General features: G+C 39.8%; 1 long non-coding RNA gene across 2 annotated transcripts in view; it reads right to left on the minus strand.

Annotated features, from left to right (window-relative positions):
• LOC133069054 (uncharacterized) overlaps window positions 1–19,192 on the minus strand; it is a 25,811-nt gene continuing 6,619 nt past the window's right edge. The window contains exons 3-5 of one of the 2 annotated variants that reach the window (XR_009695767.1): window positions 14,319–14,421; window positions 13,565–13,686; window positions 1–1,969 (exon numbers count right to left, since the gene is read on the minus strand). This is a non-coding gene — a long non-coding RNA (uncharacterized LOC133069054). The remainder of the gene's footprint in view (window positions 1,970–13,564; window positions 13,687–14,318; window positions 14,422–19,192) is intronic. The other variant, XR_009695768.1, reaches the window with a different exon arrangement.

Here is a 19,192-nt window from a genome sequence, read left to right on the forward strand (position 1 = left end):
ATTGGGATGGAATTCTTTGTAGCACTCAGGTGGTTCAGTTGTGTAAAAAGCACATTTTGGGAAACCAAGAACTTCACCAGTATTGTTGATTTAAAAATAAAAGGATGTCTCTTTATTTATGACCTTTCTCATGTTAATTCCTGAAACAACACTTAGAGGATCCATTAAAGGTGATTCTTTCATCCAGAAAATGTTTTAACATGCTTGTGTTGCTCTGGTATTGGTGAGTCATTTCCTGAAAGCAAAATTATAGGAAATTTTAAGGAGAAGAAAACAATGTGGATGTTTGAGCACAAAGTCCAAAGTACAACTGGAAAGGGAATACAAATCAAGGATGAACTTCCCCCAAATTCAGTCCATTTTGTTCATAGAAAAATATTCAGCCAAAGAGCTTTCAACTTCCTCAAGTCTTAGGTTTCCTTCAATTCTTTTTCCCTGGGTTCTTTGCATTGAACAAAAGTCAGTTTCTACTTGGAATCTGAAGCAGCAGTGTAAATAGTAATGCTGGCTCCAGGGATGACCTAAGGTGTGTCTGTCTTAAGACACAGGGAAAACTTCTGCTAAAACTTCAAGGCTAAACAGAAGACGGGATGAAGGAAGGAGGGAAGGGGACCTAAAATGCTTGTTCTTCCTCTGAAGGGTTGCAGCAAGCTTACGAGAAAGTGCCTCAGCTCTCTAGATATCCAGGTTCTATAACCCTAGGTGCTGCCACAGCAGCGGCCTTTCATTCCCAAAGAAAATGCAGTTTGTGTGCGCTTAGTCGCTCAGTCATGTCCGGCTCTGCGACCCCATGGACTGTAGCCCGCCAGGATCCTCTGTCCATGGGGAATTCTCCAGGCAAAAAAACCGGAGTGGGTTGCCACACCCTCCTCCAGGGGACCTTCCCAATCCAGGTCTCCCACATTGCAGGCAGATTCTTTACTGTCTGAGTCACTAGTGAAGCCCAAGAACATTGGAATAGGTAGCCTATCCCTTTCTCCAGGGCATCTTCCCCACCCAGGAATTGAACCAGGGTGTCCTGCATTGCAGGTGGATTCTTTTACCAGCTGAGCTACCAGTGACGCCCGTCTTACTTATAAGAGGATAATAAAGGAATGAATGTCAAGGGGTTAACAGTGTTCAGCGCATAATAAGCAGGTAATTAATAATAAATAGTGGTTTATACAGGGCAATAGATATGACTAAGGAAATAGAAGTATAGAATATATATTGCATTGGCTACATGTATTTCCTTTAAGTCCTACTTTAAGCATTTTTTTTTTTTTTTAACCACAGAAAACAATTTGCTATTACAGCCTTTCTAACCTCCTGGAAAAGTTTATTTTTAATATTTTAAAACTTTTGCTTTTGATATTTTTAATATTTCACAGGACTTTTTGCATTGCCCCCCAGTACCGTCACTTTGCCAACAAAGATCCATCTAGTCAAAGCGATGGATTTTCCAGTAGTCATGTACTGATGGGAGAGTTTGACCATAAAGAAGACTGAGTGCTGAAGAATTGATGCTTTTGAATTATGGTGCTGGAGAAGACTCTTGAGAGTCTCTTGGACAGACAGAAAGGAGATCAAATCAGTCAATCCTAAAAGAAACTAATCCTGAATATTCATTGGAAGGACTGAAGCTGAAGCTTCAATACTTTGGCCACCTGGTGCGAAGAGCTGACTCATGGGAAAAAGTCCTGATGTTGGGAAAGACTGAGGGCAGGAGAAGGGGACAACAGGATGAGATGGTTGGATGGCATCATTGACTCGATGGACACGAATCTGAGCAAACTCCAGGAGATCGTGAAGGACATGGAAGCCTGGCATCCTGCAGTCCATGAAGTTACAGTGAGTCAGACACAGCTGAGCGACTGAACAACAACAGTACTTCCTTGAGAGCCACAGGAGAGAAACCCGTCTGGCAGCCCCCATCCTTCTCCACCTTGGGCTGATGGACCTGAAAGGGAAGGAGGACCTTGAGCTGCACCTGGTAGAATAAAGAGAGGAGACTCTTCAGAACTTCCTTCACCTTAAGACACAACTTAGAGTCAAGCATACATGCTGTGGAACCAGAATTAGTAGGCTCCTATTCCCAGCTAGACCTGTCAGGAGTTATGTAACACCAGCTTGGGTCATTAATACCTCTGAAGCTCAGTTTCATCATCTGTAAGATACTTTCTACCTCAGAGAGTCAGTACAAAAATCCAAAGGACTCTTGGAAGAGTGGAGTAGGAGTAGGAAGAACCAAGAATCTGTCTCCCCACCTAGAGAAAAATTACACTGGCAGAACCTGTCTGATGTAATTACTTTGGAACCGTGGAGATCTGTTGATTTGGACAATAGACAGGGTCCTATGCTGGGCAAAAAGGAGCCCTGTCCCTGCCGTGTTCGGGATCTGTGCTCTGATCACTGATTGCTGCTTCTAATCACAGGAGTGCAGATAAAGATGGTGGGAAGCCATTGTGGTACCTCCCTCCATTGTTGCAAGCCTCTCCCCAACCAGCCTTCTGAAGAATAAGCGAAAGTGTTAATCACTCAGTCGTGTCCGACTCTTTGCGACCCCATAGACTGTAACCCACCAGGCTCCTCTGTCCGTGGAATTCTCCAGGCAAAAATAGTAGAGTGAGTGGGTAGCCATTCCCTTCTCCAGGGCATCTTCCCTACCCAGGAATCAAACCCAGTCTTCCGCATTGCAGGCAGGTTCTTTACGATCTGAGTCACAAGGGAAGCCCTGAGATTTAAAAAGCCAGCACTCCTTTTCCCAACACTCCTTCATCTCTCTCTCTGTTACTGTCTAAAAGCCACACATTAAAGACTAAGACATTTAACAACCTCTATATGTACAGAGAAAATTAGAAAGTGATGAGGTATGCTGAGGGAAAGGCTCAAATAAAGACGTGAAAGGACATTAAGTTTACACCTCAGCCAGAGCCTCAGCACAGAGAGCCTACCACAGTCAAAATAAACATATAAAGATAATTGATTCCCAAAGTCACCGCATTATTAGATTCAAATGTCTAGTTTTCAGCACCACCAACAAAAGCCCACAAGGCATACAAAGAAACAAGACATAAGTATACTTATAAGCTTATACTTACAGCCCATTAAAGAGGAAAATATAAACCAACAGAACTGTCCCTTAAAAAGGCCTAATGGCAGATATACAAGACAGACATTTTAAAATAACTTTTTTGGAGCTGCTCAAAGGGATTTCCCTGGTGGTGCAGTGGATAAGAATCTGCCTGCCTAATGCGGGGGGACATGGCATTCAATCCCTGGTCCAGGAAGGTTCCACATGCCACGGAGCAACAAAGCTCCACAGCTACTGAGCTCACAAGCTGTGACTACTGACGCCCTCGTACCCAGGGCTTGTGCTCCACAAGAGCAGACATCACCATGAGAAGTCCACACAAAGCAACGAAGACCAAAAGTACAGAAATAATTATTTTTAATATAAATAAACTTTGTAAAATTTAAAAAAAGAAAAAAGAACTAGTCTATCACAGACTTCACAAACAAACGTATGGTTACCAAAAAGGAAAGGTGGGGGAATAAACCGAGAGTTTGGGATTGGGGTATAGCCAGTTAACAATAGTTTCAGGTGAATAGCAAAGGAACTCAGCCATACCTACATGTATCCATTCATATCCAAGACAAAATGTTTTTGGTGTTAAAAAAATAAAAATAATTTTTTAAAAAAAGATTTGTGATTAATGTGTACACACTGCCATATATAAAATAATCAACAAGAACCTTCTGCATAGCATAGAAACTCTACTCAATATTCTATAATAATCTACATGGGAAAAGAATCTGAAAACGAATGGATGTATGGATGGATATACATATACATAGATAACTGAATCACTTTGCTGGACACCTGAAACTAACATAACATTGTAAAACTAGACCCCAATATAAAATAAAATTAAATTTTAAAAAAATCATCCGTCTAAACGCTAGTATTGGGGACTTCCCTGGTGGTCCAGTGATTAACAATCCGCCTTGCAATGCCAGGGACTCTGGTTCGATCCCTGGTCAGGGAACTAAGATCCCACATACCTCGGGGTAACTAAGCCCGAGCTCCGCAGCTACTGAGCCCTCACGCTCCAGAGCCCACGTGCTACAACTAGAGAGCCTTTGCACCACAACAAAAGAGAGTCTGCACCACAACAAAAGCTCCCACAAGACACGATGAAGACTGCACGTGCCACCGCTGAGACCTGACGCAGCCAAATAAATAAATGTTTTTAAAAAGTCAGCCCACAGAATGGGAATAAATACTTGCAAAGCATATATCTGAAAAGGAATTAATATCCAGAACATATGTGGATTCTCCAAATTTCTACTTTTGACTTTAATTCATTCAACTGTGGTCAGAAAACTTACTTAGCATGTTGCAATCCTTACAAACATTTTGAGGCTTGCTTTATGGCCTAAAATGTGGTATATCTTAAAGGATGTTTCTTGTGCACTTTTTCACAGAGTGTTCTATGGATTTTGAGGTCTAGTGGGTTTGTTTTCAGTTCTTCTGTTACCCTGTGGAACATCTGTGTAGTTGTTCTACCCATTATTGGAAGTAGGGTATTGTCAACTCCATCAGCTATTGAGTTTCTATTTGTCCCTTCAATTTTATCAGTTTCGCTTCATGTATTTTGGGGCTCTGTTCTTAGATGGATATCCATTAACCTTTTAATCCTTATAAAATGTCCCATTTAAAAAAAAGTTCCTTTTTAACTCTACTAACAATTTTTTTGTCTATTGTGTCCAGCTTTCTTATGATTGCTGTTTGCACACATATCTATTTTCATTATTTATATCTCTAAATCTGAAGTATGTCTCCTGTGGTCACCATGTAATTGAATCTTTTTTAAAAAAAAATTCTAATCTGTCAATCTCTACCTTTTGATTGGTTCTTTAATCCATTCACATTTAATATTATTATTGGTATGCTTGGGTTTATGTTTGCTTTTTTATTTTTTGTTTTTTCTGTATGTTCCACCTCTTTTTTCACACTATTCCTCTTCTATTGCTTTCTTTTGCATTAAATGAATATTTTCTTATGTAAAATTTTAATTCCATTAAGTTTTTCACTGAGTGTTTTTGTTATGTTCCTTGTGGATGCACTAGAACTTAACATATACATCTTAACTAATTAGAATATTTTAAATTTATTCTAATTTAATTCCAATAAGATGTAGAAATATATAGCTATTTCCTTTTCCTCCATTTCATGCTGATAGGTTGCACTTGATCTTAGCCAAAAGGCCGAGAAGCGATCATGCTGATAGGTTGGTACAAAAGTAATTGCAGTTCTTGCACTGTTGAACTTTGCCATTTGATATTGGAATACATTCTTAAATAAATGTGGTTATATTATACATCATTTTAATGTGAATTTCTCTTTTTTGCTAATGATTTATTACTTGCTGTTTATTTTATATTTATTTTAAACTATGGAAATGATATTAGACAAAAAGCAAATTCAAGGCACTTTCTTATTTGAGTTCAAAATGGGTCATAAAGCAGTAGAGACAACTTGCAACTTCAATAATGCATTTGGCCCAAGAACTGCTAACAAATGTACAGTGCAGAGCCTTAAAGAGGAGGAGCATAGTGGCTGGCCATCAGAAGTTGACAATGACCAATTGAGAGCCATCACTGAAGCTGATTCTCTTACAACTACACCAGAAGTTGCCGAAGAACTCAAAGTTGACCATTCAGTGGGTTGTTTGGCATTTGAATCAAATTGGAAAGGTGGAAAAGCTCGATAAATAGGTATCTTGTGGCTGAGCACAAATTAAAAACATTGTCATTTTGAAGTGTCGTCTTCTCTTATTCTACACAACAACAACAAACCACTTCTCAATCAGATTGTGACATGCGGCAAAAAGTGAATTTTATACAACAACCAGCAATGACCAGCTAAGTGGCTGGACTGAGAAGAAACTCCAAAGCACTTCCCAAAGCCAAACTTGCACCAAAAAAAGGTCATGGTCACTGCTGCTGGTTTGATCCACTACAGCTTTCTGAATCCCAGTGAAACCATTACATCTGAGAAGTATGCTCAGCAAATCAATGAGATATACTGAAAACTGCAACGCCTGCAGCTGGCATTGGTCAACAGTGCCAAATTCTTCTCCATGACAAATTTGACCTCATGTCACAACCAATGCTTCAAAAGTTGAACAAATAGTGCTACGAAGTTTTGCCTCATCTGCCATATTCATCTGCCCTCTTGCCAACCAACTACTACTTCTTCAAGCATATTGACATCTTTTTGCAAGGAAAATGCTTCCACAACCACCAGGATACAGGAAATTCATGGATTTTTATGCCACGGGAATAAACAAACTTATTTCTCATTGGCAAAAACGTGTTGATTGTAATGATTCCTATTTTGATTAATAAAGATGTGTTATAATGAGCCTAGTTATAGTGTTTTAAAATTCATGGTCCAAAACTGCAATTATGTTTGCACCAACCTAATATTATTTTTAAACATATTACATCTATATACATTACAAATCCTAAAAATACACTGTTATAATTGTTACTTTATATAGTTTTATGCCTTGTAAAGAAACTGAAAGGAAAGTACATATAAAGTTTGCTATACTAGCCTCCTTATTTACCATTTCTAGTTGTCTTCCTTTGCTTCTGTGGAATTGAGTCATCATCTGGTGTCATTTCCTTACTCCAAGGCAGCTTTGCTCCCATTATATCTTCTGTACTGTTGTCAAATATTTTACATCTTTATATGCTATAGGCCTAATAATACAGCTTACATATATATACTATATACACACACACACACACATACACACACACACAAACACACACAATTGCTTTTAAAATTAGTTAAGAGGAGAAAGGAAAACAAATAAGCATTTATGCTCTCTTTCATCATTACTTCTTATCAAGTGGCTCTTTGAGCCGCAATTCTCCCAGTTTTTGTTTACCCAAAAACCTCTACATTATGTCTTCACTTTTGAAAGACAGTTTAAAAAAAATATTTATTTATTTTTAGTTATTTGGCTGTGCCAGGTCTTAGTTGTGGCATTCATAATCTTTTTAGTTGTGGCATGCAAACTCCTAGCTGCGGCATGTGGGATCTGTTTTTTGGGGCTTTTTTAAATATTTATTTATTTGGCTGGGCCAGGTTTTAGTCTATGTGCTGCCAAAGTGAGCACTGGGCCAGGTTTTAGTTGCAAAGGTCTTTGATCTTTGCTGTGACCCACAAGTTCCCTTAGTGTGGTGTGCGGGACCTTCTTTTTTATTTAATATTGATTGATTTATTTATGCATTTATTTGGCTGTGTGGGATGTTAGTTGCGTCACTCCAGATCTTCCATTGCAGTGCGTGAATTCTCTAGTTGTAAAAGCATGGGCTCAGTAGTTGCAGCACCAGGCATAGTTGACCAGCAGCAATGTGGGATCTTAACTCCTTGACGAGGGACCAAACCCAAGTCCCTCACATGGCAAGGCAAATTCTCAACCACTGGACCACCAGGGAAGTAAGTCCCCGGAATCTAGTTCTTGGTTAACAGTGTTTCTCCCCACCACTTGGAATATGCTATCCCACTGCCTTCCGGTTCCCATTGTTTCTGATGAGGAGTCAATTGTTAATCCTTTGGGGTCTCCTTTTATGTGGTTTTTCTCTTGCTCTTTCAATGTTTTCTCTTTGTCTTTTAGCATTTTTACTGTGATGTGCCTGGGTCAGGAGCTCTTTGCTTTGTGTTCATTCTGCTTGGAGTCCATTGAGCTTAGATTGCTTTGTTTTTCATCAAATTAGGGTAGTTTTCAGCTTTTTTTTTTTTTTTTTTCCTTTTTCCTACTTCTCTTCCCCTTCTGGTATTTCCGGTACATGTATGTTGATGAGCTTATGGTATCCCATATTTCTCTGAGGCCCTATTCATTTCTTTTATTGTCATAAAATATACATAAAATTTACCATTCTAGCCATATTTAACTGTACAATTTATTGGCATTATGTATATACACAATGTTGTACAACCATCACTGCTATCCATTTATCAGCCCAGAGAGAAACTCTGTACTCATTAAAAAATAACTCCCCATTCTTGTCTTCCTTTGCCTCCGTTAACGTCTATTATTTTTTCTGTCTCTACATCTGGTCAACTTTTATACTTTAACCACAGCAGCTCCCTTTTTAGTCACACTTTCACATAGGGAAGGAGGGGCAATTCTTTGGCTTATATACATAATTTGACAAAATAACTGCCTAGGGAAAAAAAAATAGACAAATATAAGCCAGTGGCCACTGGGAATGGTGGTGATTCATCTCACCAAGGACTCCAGAATATCTTTGTTTATCAGTAGGACAAATCTCAGCTTAAATTAGCAAAGGTTATATAAAGTTAGTTGATTCCCTTATCTGACCACACAGCATAGATGAATGGTTTCAAGGGCAAGCCCAGGGAAAGGAATGGTGCCTGAGTACGTTGTCTGCTCATGTTCCCAAAGATTATGAACCTCAAAATTTATGGTTTTAAGGAATTACTGTTTATATCAATTGTTTGCTGTAAGATGATAAGATGATGAAAAGAGTTTTTTGCACAAGACTTAACATGTTTTTCAAATAACAGGTTGGTTGGCTATGAAGAGAAGCTCCTATTATAATCAAAGTCATTTCAAAACATGTCACCAGAAATGCATTCAAAAATTATTAGAGCAGGGACTTTGCTCATGGTCTGGTGGTTAAGAATCCACCTTCTAATGCAGGGGCCTTGGGTTCGATGCCGAAGAGCAGCTAAGTCCAAGAGCCACAACTTATAGAGCACGCATGCCACAGTGAAAGATCCTGCATGATGGAATAAAGATCTTGCATGCCACAACTAAGACCCAATGCAGCCAAATACATACATACATATATACATACATACATAAAATAATCTGGGGCAGGAGGGCTATTTTTAAAAGTTTTTTTTTAATTAATTTATTTATTTTAATTGGAGGCTAATTAGTTTACAATATTGCGGTGGTTTTTGCCATACGTTGACATGAATCAGCCACAGGTGTATGTGTCCCCCGTCCCAAACCCCCATCCCATCCCTCTGTGCTGTCCCAGTGTACCTGTTTCATGCATCGAACTTGGACTGGTGATCTATTTCACATATGGTAATATCCATGTTTCAGTGCTATTCTCTCAAATCATCCTGCCCTCGCCCTCTCCCACAGAGTCCAAAAGTCTGTTCTTTACACCTGTGTCTCTTCTGCTGTCTCACATACAGCGTCATCGTTACCACCTTTCTAAATTCCATATATATGCGTTAGTATACTGTATTGGTGTTTTTCTCTCTGACTTACTCCACTCTGTACAATAGCCTCCAGTTTCATCCACCTCATTAGAACTCAAATGCCTTTTTTTAATAGCTAAGTAATATTCCATTGTGTGTATGTACCACAACTTTCCTATCCATTTGTCTGCTGATGGATATCTAGGTTGCTTCCATGTCCTGGCTATTGTAAACACCGCTGCGATGAATATTGGGGTACACGTGTCTCTTTCAATTCTGGTTTCCTCGGTGTGTATGCCCAGAAGTGGGATTGCTGGGTCATATGGCAGTTCTATTTCCAGTTTTTTAAGGAATCTCCACACTGTTCTCCATAGTGGCTGTACTAGTTTGCATTCCCACCAACAGTGTAAGAGGGTTCCCTTTTCTCCACACCGTCTCCAGCATTTACTGTTTGTAGACTTTTTGATAGCAGCCATTCTAACTGGTGTGAAATGGTACCTCATTGTGGTTTTGATTTGCATTTCTCTGATAATGAATGATGCTGAGGATCTTTTCATGTGTTTGTTAGTCATCTGTATGTCTTCTTTGGAGAAACATCTGTTTAGTTCTTTGGCCCATTTTTTGATTGAGTCATTTATTTTTCTGGTATTGAGCTGCATGATCTGCTTGTATATTTTGGAGATTAACTGTCAGTTGCTTCATTTGCTATTATTTTCTCCCATTCTGAAAGCTGTCTTTTCACCTTGCTTATAGTTTCCTTCATTGTGCAAAAGCTTTTAAGTTTAATTAGGTCCCATTTGTTTAGTTTTGCTTTTATTTCCATTACTCTGGGAGGTGGGTCATAGAGGATCTTGCTGTGATTTATGTCAGAGCCTATGTTTTCCTCCAGGAGTTTTATAGTTTCTGGTCTTACATTTAGATTTTTAATCCATTTTGAGTTTATTTTTGTGTATGGTATTAGAAAGTGTTCTAGTTTCATTCTTTTCCAGGTAATTGACCAGTTTCTCCAGCACTGCTTGTTAAAGAGATTGTCTTTTCTCTATTGTAAATGCAGAAAAATCTTGCATGATGCAATAAAGATCCTGCATGCCACAACTAAGACCCAATGGAGCCAAATACATACATACATATATAAATACATACATATAATAATCTGGGGCAGGAGGGCTATATTAAAAAGTTTTTTAAAAAATTATTAGAGCACTTGTACCACCTGAGCCTGATAGGTATGGGCAAATAGCATCCTTTTCAGGACTGAGGGAGGGTATATGTCTCTCTAAATGTTCAATGTGAAAAAAAAAAAAAATGTTCAATGTGGAGAATCTTTTTTTAGCAAGAGCAGCTAAGCTGTACCTGTTCCTGTGATACAATAGGAAATATAAAAACTTGATCTTTATTCTTGGTTCTTGACATAGAGCTCCTAAATGGCTTGAAATTCCTTGAGTCATCTGGTGTATTTTTCTTTTTTTCCCCTAATGAAGCGTTTCTTGGCAGGGCTCTAGATGGCTTCAGGATGGGCCTTGTCACCAGAAAGGCCAGGGTATGATTACAGAGTTAGAATTTTCAACCTTAATCCCTGGTCAGAGAACTGAGATCCCACATGCTACAGAGCAACTAAGCTGAAGGCACCTCAATGAAAGAGCCTGAGTACTCTAGAGCCTGCGCTCGGCGACAGGAGAAATCCCCACAAGCCAAAACGAAGACTCAGTGCAGCCAAAAAAAAAAGAGAGAGAAAAGTAAAGCGCTTTCCTGAGTTCTGTGAGTTATTTTAACAAATGATCAAACCTGAGGAGGGGCTATGGGAACCCCCAACTTATAGCTGGGCTTGGTCAAACATTCACGAGGCCCAGGACTTATGATTGACATCTGAAGTGGAGGACCACTGAGGTGACTGAATTTTTACTTTTTTTGGCGGGGGGGGGACTGAATCTTTAAATCTGCGGAATCTGATGCTAATTCTCAGTAGGTCATGTCAGCAAGTTGAAGAAATGATGTTGGAAAAGACACTACCTATTTCATGTCAGGAGGAAAATAAAAGCCTCTCATTTGGTGTCAGAAGTGCTGTGGCTAAAAACAGTAAAGAAGCTCCTTTACATATCTGCCAGAAGAAATAATTTCTGTATGTTCATGTTCGGGCTCTATACATTTTACGGGCAATAATGTGAAAACTCTTTCCTCTTTTTCTTTCTTCCTATTTTTTTTTCCCTGAAATGGTCTGTACCAATTCTAATGCCTCTCCAGGCATCAGTGAGCCAGAAACATAGTATTTTTAGGAAGGCATGAGCCTTTTATGGTTTTATTTTGGATATGCATCATATCAATAAAAGCCTAGAAAACAGCCTCTGTTTTCTAGAAAATTCAAAGCATTGAAAAGCCCTAAGTCCCCTGTGTATTTATTACAAATATACAAAACAGTCACTCAGCCTGCAAAATCCAGACTCAGAAAGAATAAAAGCTACACACCATTTCCTCCACTCATGAAGTAATGTGGTTGGCAACTACTTCACCCTGTGAACCGTTCTGTCACAGGTTCATGGTGTTCACAGGGTCTTAAGCCCCGCCTTCCTCACAGTGCAAGTCCCTTTCAGATCATTCCCTTTCCCATTTGGGATTTGGAGCCCGATAGCCTTGGTTCCTTCTTGAAAGTGAAAGTGGAAGTCACTCAGTTGTGTCCGACTCTTTGCGACCCCATGAACTATACAGTCCATGGAATTCTCCAGGCCATAATACTGCAGTGGGTAGCCCTTCCCTTCTCCAGGGGATCTTCCCAACCCAGGGATCGAACCCAGGTCTCCCACATTGCAGGCGGATTCTTTACCAGCTGAGTCACCAGGGAAGCCCAAGAATACTGGAATGGGTAGCCTATCCCTTCTCCAGCAGATCTTCCTGACAGATCTTCCAGGAATCAAAGGGAGTAGATCTTCCAAGAATCAAACCAGGGTCTCCTGCATTGCAGACAGATTCTTTACCAGCTGAGCTACTGCCATTTTGTAAAGTGTGTGATCTAAGATGCACCACTTACCCTTTCTGGGCCTTAGCTTCCCCATATAACAACGTGCGGAACATGTGACACATCTCTCATCAGGGAATCTGAAGTCCAGGACGTTTCTTTCTAGTCTTTGCCCTTTGCCCCTCTTCCAAGTCATGATGTTCGTTTCTCATCAACCAGAGACACTGGAGGATGCAAGCGTCATCAGAGCGCAACTGCTTTCGGAGGAGCTGGACGTGGAAGAGTGCTGACAGGAGTAGATAATGTGTTTTCTTTCATAGCTGCCCTTTTCACTGTTCTGCTGAATTCTGACTCAGATGAAGTCTCAGGCAGAGCCCAGGGCCTTTCAGTTTCTCTTGGTCACTAACAAATTAATTCCCTTTATTTGGGTATTTAAAACTCCAGCCTGATCCAGGTAAACATGGTATTGTCTCACTGGACTAAAAGCTTCTTTCCTCTTTCTACCGGTCAGGCCTGATTTAGGCTTAGATGTTTACAGAGGAGAAAGGCAAGGAGGAGGAGATTTCTTCCTGGACTTTTCCTCTGCCCCCTCTTGCAGGATTCTGTGGCATCTAACCTGGGGGAGAGGAGGGTGAGGAAGGTGGGAGAAGGCGAGGGGGTGATAGGCAGGTTTTTTAAAAGGACAGAATCCCACACCACTGGTAGTTTTCCTCTGCCATGCCAGCAACCATGAAGGTGCAGATCCAGCCCTTGTCAAATGTTATACTCTGACCCATTTCACCTGATTTCCCTGCTGGCAAAGCCACCACCTGCAGAGACCTTCTGTCCACAGACAGCTCCTAAGCACCTCTCACCTTTAGGTATTGTCAGGCCCGAGGCAGTGACTAGACCCCTTGTGTGTCCCCAGACCCAAAAGTCAAGTTCTAGGGGTGGTTTCATGAAGCCCTCATTTGGCCAGGATTTACAAAGCGACCATGGTTTTTGTCAGCAGAACATGTGGTTGGTTCATGCACCAGAGAAGGGAAGCCCAGCCCACCACCACTAACTCACTCTAAAGAAATTTAAGAAGTTCTATTACTTTCTAAAAAAATTTATTTACTTGATTGAGCTGGGTCTTAGTTGTGTCACTCAGGGTTTTTTAGTTACAGCATGTGGGATCTAGTACCCCGACCAGGGATTGAACCTGGGCCCCTGCATTGGACCACAGGACCACCCAAGAAATCCTCTCTATTACCTTTCTTGATTATTCTCTTTGCTTCTTCTTACAGACACTTGGGTGGGGGGTGATAAGCTAATAATAGCAAAATTTACCCTCTGCAGGCATTAATTTCCTCATATATAACAACATGGGGAGCATGTGACATATCTCTTACCAGAAGTCTGAAGTCCAGGACATTTCTTTCTAGCCTTTGCACTTTGCATCATCTTTGAGCATGACCGACATGGAGCACCTGACCCCCTCCTGTTCACAGTTTTGGAGCCTCTGATAAAACACCTAAACAAAAGGAAAAGTCAAATTTGTATCCAATATACAAAGTATATTTGTATATACTTAGGATTATGCTTTTAAACTTGTTGCCTGAGAAGGTTCTCACAAAATCGATCACACATTCCACAAGTTTGAAGTCCTCTCTCTGATCCCACGTCTGCAGATGAGCAGAGACTTCACATAGGTTTCTGCGTACACTGAAAACGCATGTGTATTTTTCTTGGCACCAGACTATCAGGGAGCAAAGGCGTCTGGCAACCTTCAGCAGAAGCAAGTGAAAGTCTACTTGTGTGTGAGGAACAGTCATGCTTGCAGGGCTTTCCCATAGATTGCCCCCTGACACTCTGATGTTTTACTATAATTTACAGTCTGTGTCCCTTCAATACCTCTAGGGTTGACAGAAAGAAATACATTTGGGAAATACAATGACCCTTTCCCCCAGTCTACTCCTTCAGCAATTTTGCCACAAGAGTAGCTTCTTCTGAAGTGTTTTTCTACAGAAAAGTATCACTTTACCTATTTTCCAAATAGTGTCATAGGTGAAAGAAGATGCAAGCAACTCTGTTCTGTATGTTTTGTGCATGAACTCATCGTAGGTCAGCATTTTTGCTTATGGGAACATGACTTCAAACACCAACCTGAGAGACTTCCCTGGTGATCTGGTGGTTTGGACTCCATGCTTCCAATGCAGGGGGCCCGGGTTCAATCCCTGGTCAGAGAACTAGGTCCCACATGGCTCAACTAAAGACGAAGACTCAGCACAGACAAATTAAAAAGAAAAAGACCAACCTGAACAGGTTTTACACTTTTCTTAATTGAAAGCTCACTCATATTGCTGAATCAAAGTTTATGTTAAAACATTCTTCAGACTCATTTTGGAGAGATTAGCAGCAGATGACAGATAGGTGCCTGTATTAGTTCTACTGCAAACTTATCAACTGGGAAACTTAATCAACAGAAATTTACTGTCTCACAGTTCTACAGGCTAACACCATGAGATCAAGCTGTTGGCAAAGCTAATTCCTTTTGCTGTGATGGAAGGATTTGCTCTAGAACTCTATCCTCAGCTTGTAGATGTCCATCTTCACATTCACATGGCATTTGCCCTTGTATCTGCTCATTTTTCTTCATTAAAAAAAAACAAACCTCTATTCTTTAGATCATATCATCTCTATCTATAAATTCAACGGCTTTTTCTTCTGTCAGTTGAAATCTACTGTTGAGCCTCTTTTTTTTGTTGTTGTTGAGCCTCTTTAGTGCAGTTTTCATTTTAGTTAAACTTTTCAACTTCAGACTTTCCCTTTAGTTCTTTTTTTATAATTTCTGTTTCTTATATTCTCTATGTGATGAGATATTTTCATCACACCTTCCTTTACCTCTTTAAGCACAGTTTTCTTTAATTGTTTGAGCATATTTATTGTCACAGCTGTGAAGTGTTATTCAGTCTGGGCCCTCTCACAGACAATTTCTGTCATTTGCTTTTTCCCCTTGTATGGATCACACTCACTTTCCTGTTTCTTTGCATGTCTTCTTTTTGTTTTTTAATTCTGAAAATCGGACAGCTTGGGTAATAAATTGTAGCAACTCTCAATACTGAGTTCTCCTCCCCCGATCCCTCAGAGTTTGCTGTGGTAGCTGTTTGTTTGTTAAGTGAATTACTTGGGCTTTTTCTTTTTTTTAATATTTATTTATTTGGCTGTACCAGTTGTTAGTTGCAGCACTTGGGATATTTTAGTTGCAGCTGTGGCATTCGAACTCTTAGTTACAGCATGTGGGATCTAATTCCCTGATGGGATGGAACTCAGGTCCCCTGCATTGGGAACGCAGGGAAGTCCCTTGGCTGGACTATTTTAGCGAATTCTACTTCTCTATCATCACGAAGGCCTTAATGTTGCTCACCGTGGGGCACTGCCCTGAGGCTGTGCAGTCACTCAGTGATTAGCAAGGTACTTTATTTAAAAAATTATTATTTTTTTCATTTTTGGCTGCACTGGGTCTTCACTGCTGTGTGCAGGCTTTCTCCAGTTGCAGCGAGCAGGGGCTACTCTTTGTCGTGGTGTACAGGCTTCGCCTTGCTGTGGTTTCTCTTGTTTCAGAGCACGGGCTCTAGAGCATGGGCTCAGTAATTGTGGCACGTGGGCTTAGTTGCTCCATGGCATGTGGGATCTTCCTGAATAGGGACCGAACCCATGTTTCCTGCATTGGCAGGTGAATTCTTATCCACTCTTCCACCAGGGACGTCCAGCAGGGCACTTTTTGATTATACCTTTCCCTGATGTGTTGGCTGCTTCTTTTGATATTACACCCAGCTGTTAGCTTTCTCTAATTGCTGGCTGATAACTCTACTATTATTGACAATATCCTTGAGCATAAGTTGCTCCACAATCTGATTCAGTTAAATGTGAGGCCCTTTCCAGGGATACAAACGAGTTGATGTGAGGATGATTGAGAGCCCAGTATTCTCAGTCTGCCACAGCTTTTGTAGAGCTCCCACTCCATGAGATGGCAAGTGGATGAATGGACGCTTGACTTCCTGGCTTCATTTCTCCTAGAATTTAGCCTCTGCAACATGGAACTGTGGTGAGGGAGCTGAGGTGGAAGCATGAGAAATGCTGGCAACCTGTCCCTCCTAGGAAGACACCATAGCCCTTTACTGGGAACTGCGGAATAGGGAACCTTATCTTCTTGGCCACAGCTGCCTGGAGAGGTGCATCTGTTATATTGAGATTGGGTTGATGGGAGTAAAAGCAGGTCATCATTCAAGTGCTGTAGACATTTGCTATTTTTGCTGAAATTTAGTAGATCTTTTTGAATAAATATTTTATTTGCTGTATGTCCTTAGGACAATTTCCACAGACTTTAAATAGCTGTTGTTCTCTAAAACATCCACCAGTTGTAGTTGTTTGGCTGGGAGTGAGAACTTCTAAAATGGTATCTTACTGTAGATTTTAATTGCATGTCATTGATATAAGGTTGAACATTTTTCACTTCATCCTGGGTCATTTGTGTTAGTTTATGCCTGTCTGCCCTCAGATCCATTCCTCATGTTTTCCTGCAGTGCACTGCAGAGGGGCTCACTCCATGGGCTCCCATGTCAACTGGATTCTGGCTGAGTTTGGTTAATAGGAAACACTGAGGGGAGGACACTTGAAGGCAGAAGGGTGGAGCCAAGGGCTTCTCCCCTCCCTTCTCTACCCTGGGCTTTGCCTGCTGCGGCTGTGGCTTGAGCTCTTCCCAGACATGCTCACTGCAATTTCAGCTTCCATTGGGTAATATTACCTTTTGGGGCCCTAGAACACTTTCTCCTACCTTTGTCTCCTTCCAGCTGAGGGAATGGGAATAGTTTCCCACATTGTCCTCACTATTCCCACTATTCCCTCTGCCTTCCAACTCCTCCATCACCTGTATAACTAGTGCCCTATGTTAAATTCCCTCTGCTGTAAATATTTGACATGGTATCTGCATGTCAGATTAGACTCTGATACAATACTAAGCCATCCTTTTCTGGTAAAGTCTTAGTTTTTACTTTTTTATCTTGTAGTCTCCCCTCTTTTTCTTTTTAATTCTTAAGAGTTCTTTATATATTTTATATTAAAGTATGTATTTTATACTAGTCCTTTATTGTATGTGTTGGAAATCTCTCCTCTCAGTTTATGATTTGTTTTTTCACTCTTCATGATGACTTTTCTAAAATAACTTTATAATTTATTTTCCGCCGTACTGGGTCTTCGTTGCTGTGCAGGCTTACTCTAGTTGCGGTGAGCAGGGGCTCCTATCTAGTTGTGGTGCACGGGCTTCTCACTGCAGTAGCCTCTCTAGTTGGCTCTAGGGCATGCGGACTTCAGTAGTTGCAGCACGTGGCTTTGTAGTTTCAGCTCCCAGGCTTTAGGACACAAGGCTCAGTAGCTGTGGGGCATGGGCTTAGCTGCTCCTCGGCATGTGGGATCTTGGAAGATCAGGAACCAAAACCCCATCGCCTGCATTGGCAGGCAGACTCTTCACCACCGAGCTACCATGGAAGCCCTTCATGATGACTTCTGATGAACAGTTTCTAGAGTTAATGAGGTAGTCTACTTTTAAAATATGTTTTCTTCATGGTTTGTGCTTTTTGCATCTTTTTTTAAGAAATCACTTCCTATACTTCCCTAAATATCTTCTGTTCAAAATCTTCTTAGTTTACCTTCCACTTTTAAGTCTATAAATACACTGAACTAATTTTAGTATAAAATACGAGGTAGGCTCAATCTCATGTTTTCTCATATTGATAACCAATTATGCCAGCACTATTTTTACTGAAAATCTTTCCTTTTCCTCACTGATCTTATATTTCTCTATACTGATAGGACTTATTTCTGTACCCTCTATTCTGTCTCATTATTATATTACTTATCCCTGAATTATTACTATGCTATCTATATTATACTATACTATATTATTAATATGCTATCTTCAAACTATATATTAAAGCTTTATAAGAATTTTTCAGCTGGTGAACTAAATTCTCTTACCTGTTCTTTTATAGATATGTTTTGGCTATTCTTGACCCATTTACTCTTCTACATAAATTTAATATAAATTTATCAAGTTCCACCAAAACCTAATTTTGAATAAAACTATGTTGAATTTGTAGATCAATTGTAGGAGTGGGAATAATTGACATCTTTGTTGTATTTAGTCTTTCAATCCATGAGCCTATTTCACAATTTGTCTTTAATGTCTTTCAATAAAATGTTAATATTTTCTTTTAAAGATCTTATTCATCTTTTGTTAGATTTGCTTTTAGGTCCTTTTTTATGTATAAGTGTATCTTTCTATTTGACTGCATTATTTAACTGGTTGTTACTGTATATAAAAACACAAAAGATTTAAAGGGAGTCAAAAGGTACAGGCTTCCCGTTATAAAAGAAATAAATCATGGGAATATAATGTACAGCATGGTGACTATAGTTAACAATACTATAATGCATATTTGAAAAGATGTTCAGGGAGCAAATCTTAAAAGTTCTCATCACAAGAAGAAAATTCTGTAATTATATATGCTGATGGATGCTAACTAGACCTATTGTGGTGATCATATTGCAATACATACAAATATCGAATCATCATGTTGTACATCTGAAACTAACATAATGTTACATGTCAATTATACTTCCAAAACTGAAAGATTTTTGTACATTGATTTTCTATTTACCAGTTTTGATAAATTCTCCTATTTGAATAACTCATTTCAACTGGTTTTTCTATATAGATGTTGCCAATAGACATGAATTGTATCAAATCTTTTTTTCTACTTCTTTTGAGCTAATCATATAGTTTTCTCCTTTAATTTGCTTTTCTACTACTCTTGCATTCCAGGTAAGTTGTGAGAAGACAGGAAAAAGGCATGATTGTTAAGCTTTTTTGGTATAATCAGGGAGACTGAAGTCTCATAGGGAGACCTTGCTTTCAGCATGATGGTTCAACAGAAGTTTAGTAATCATTAAGGGAAATTCTAAATCCAATGGGCCCGAGG

This window comes from Dama dama, chromosome 14 (genome assembly GCF_033118175.1).
Source record: "Dama dama isolate Ldn47 chromosome 14, ASM3311817v1, whole genome shotgun sequence".
NCBI lineage: Eukaryota > Metazoa > Chordata > Mammalia > Artiodactyla > Cervidae > Dama > Dama dama.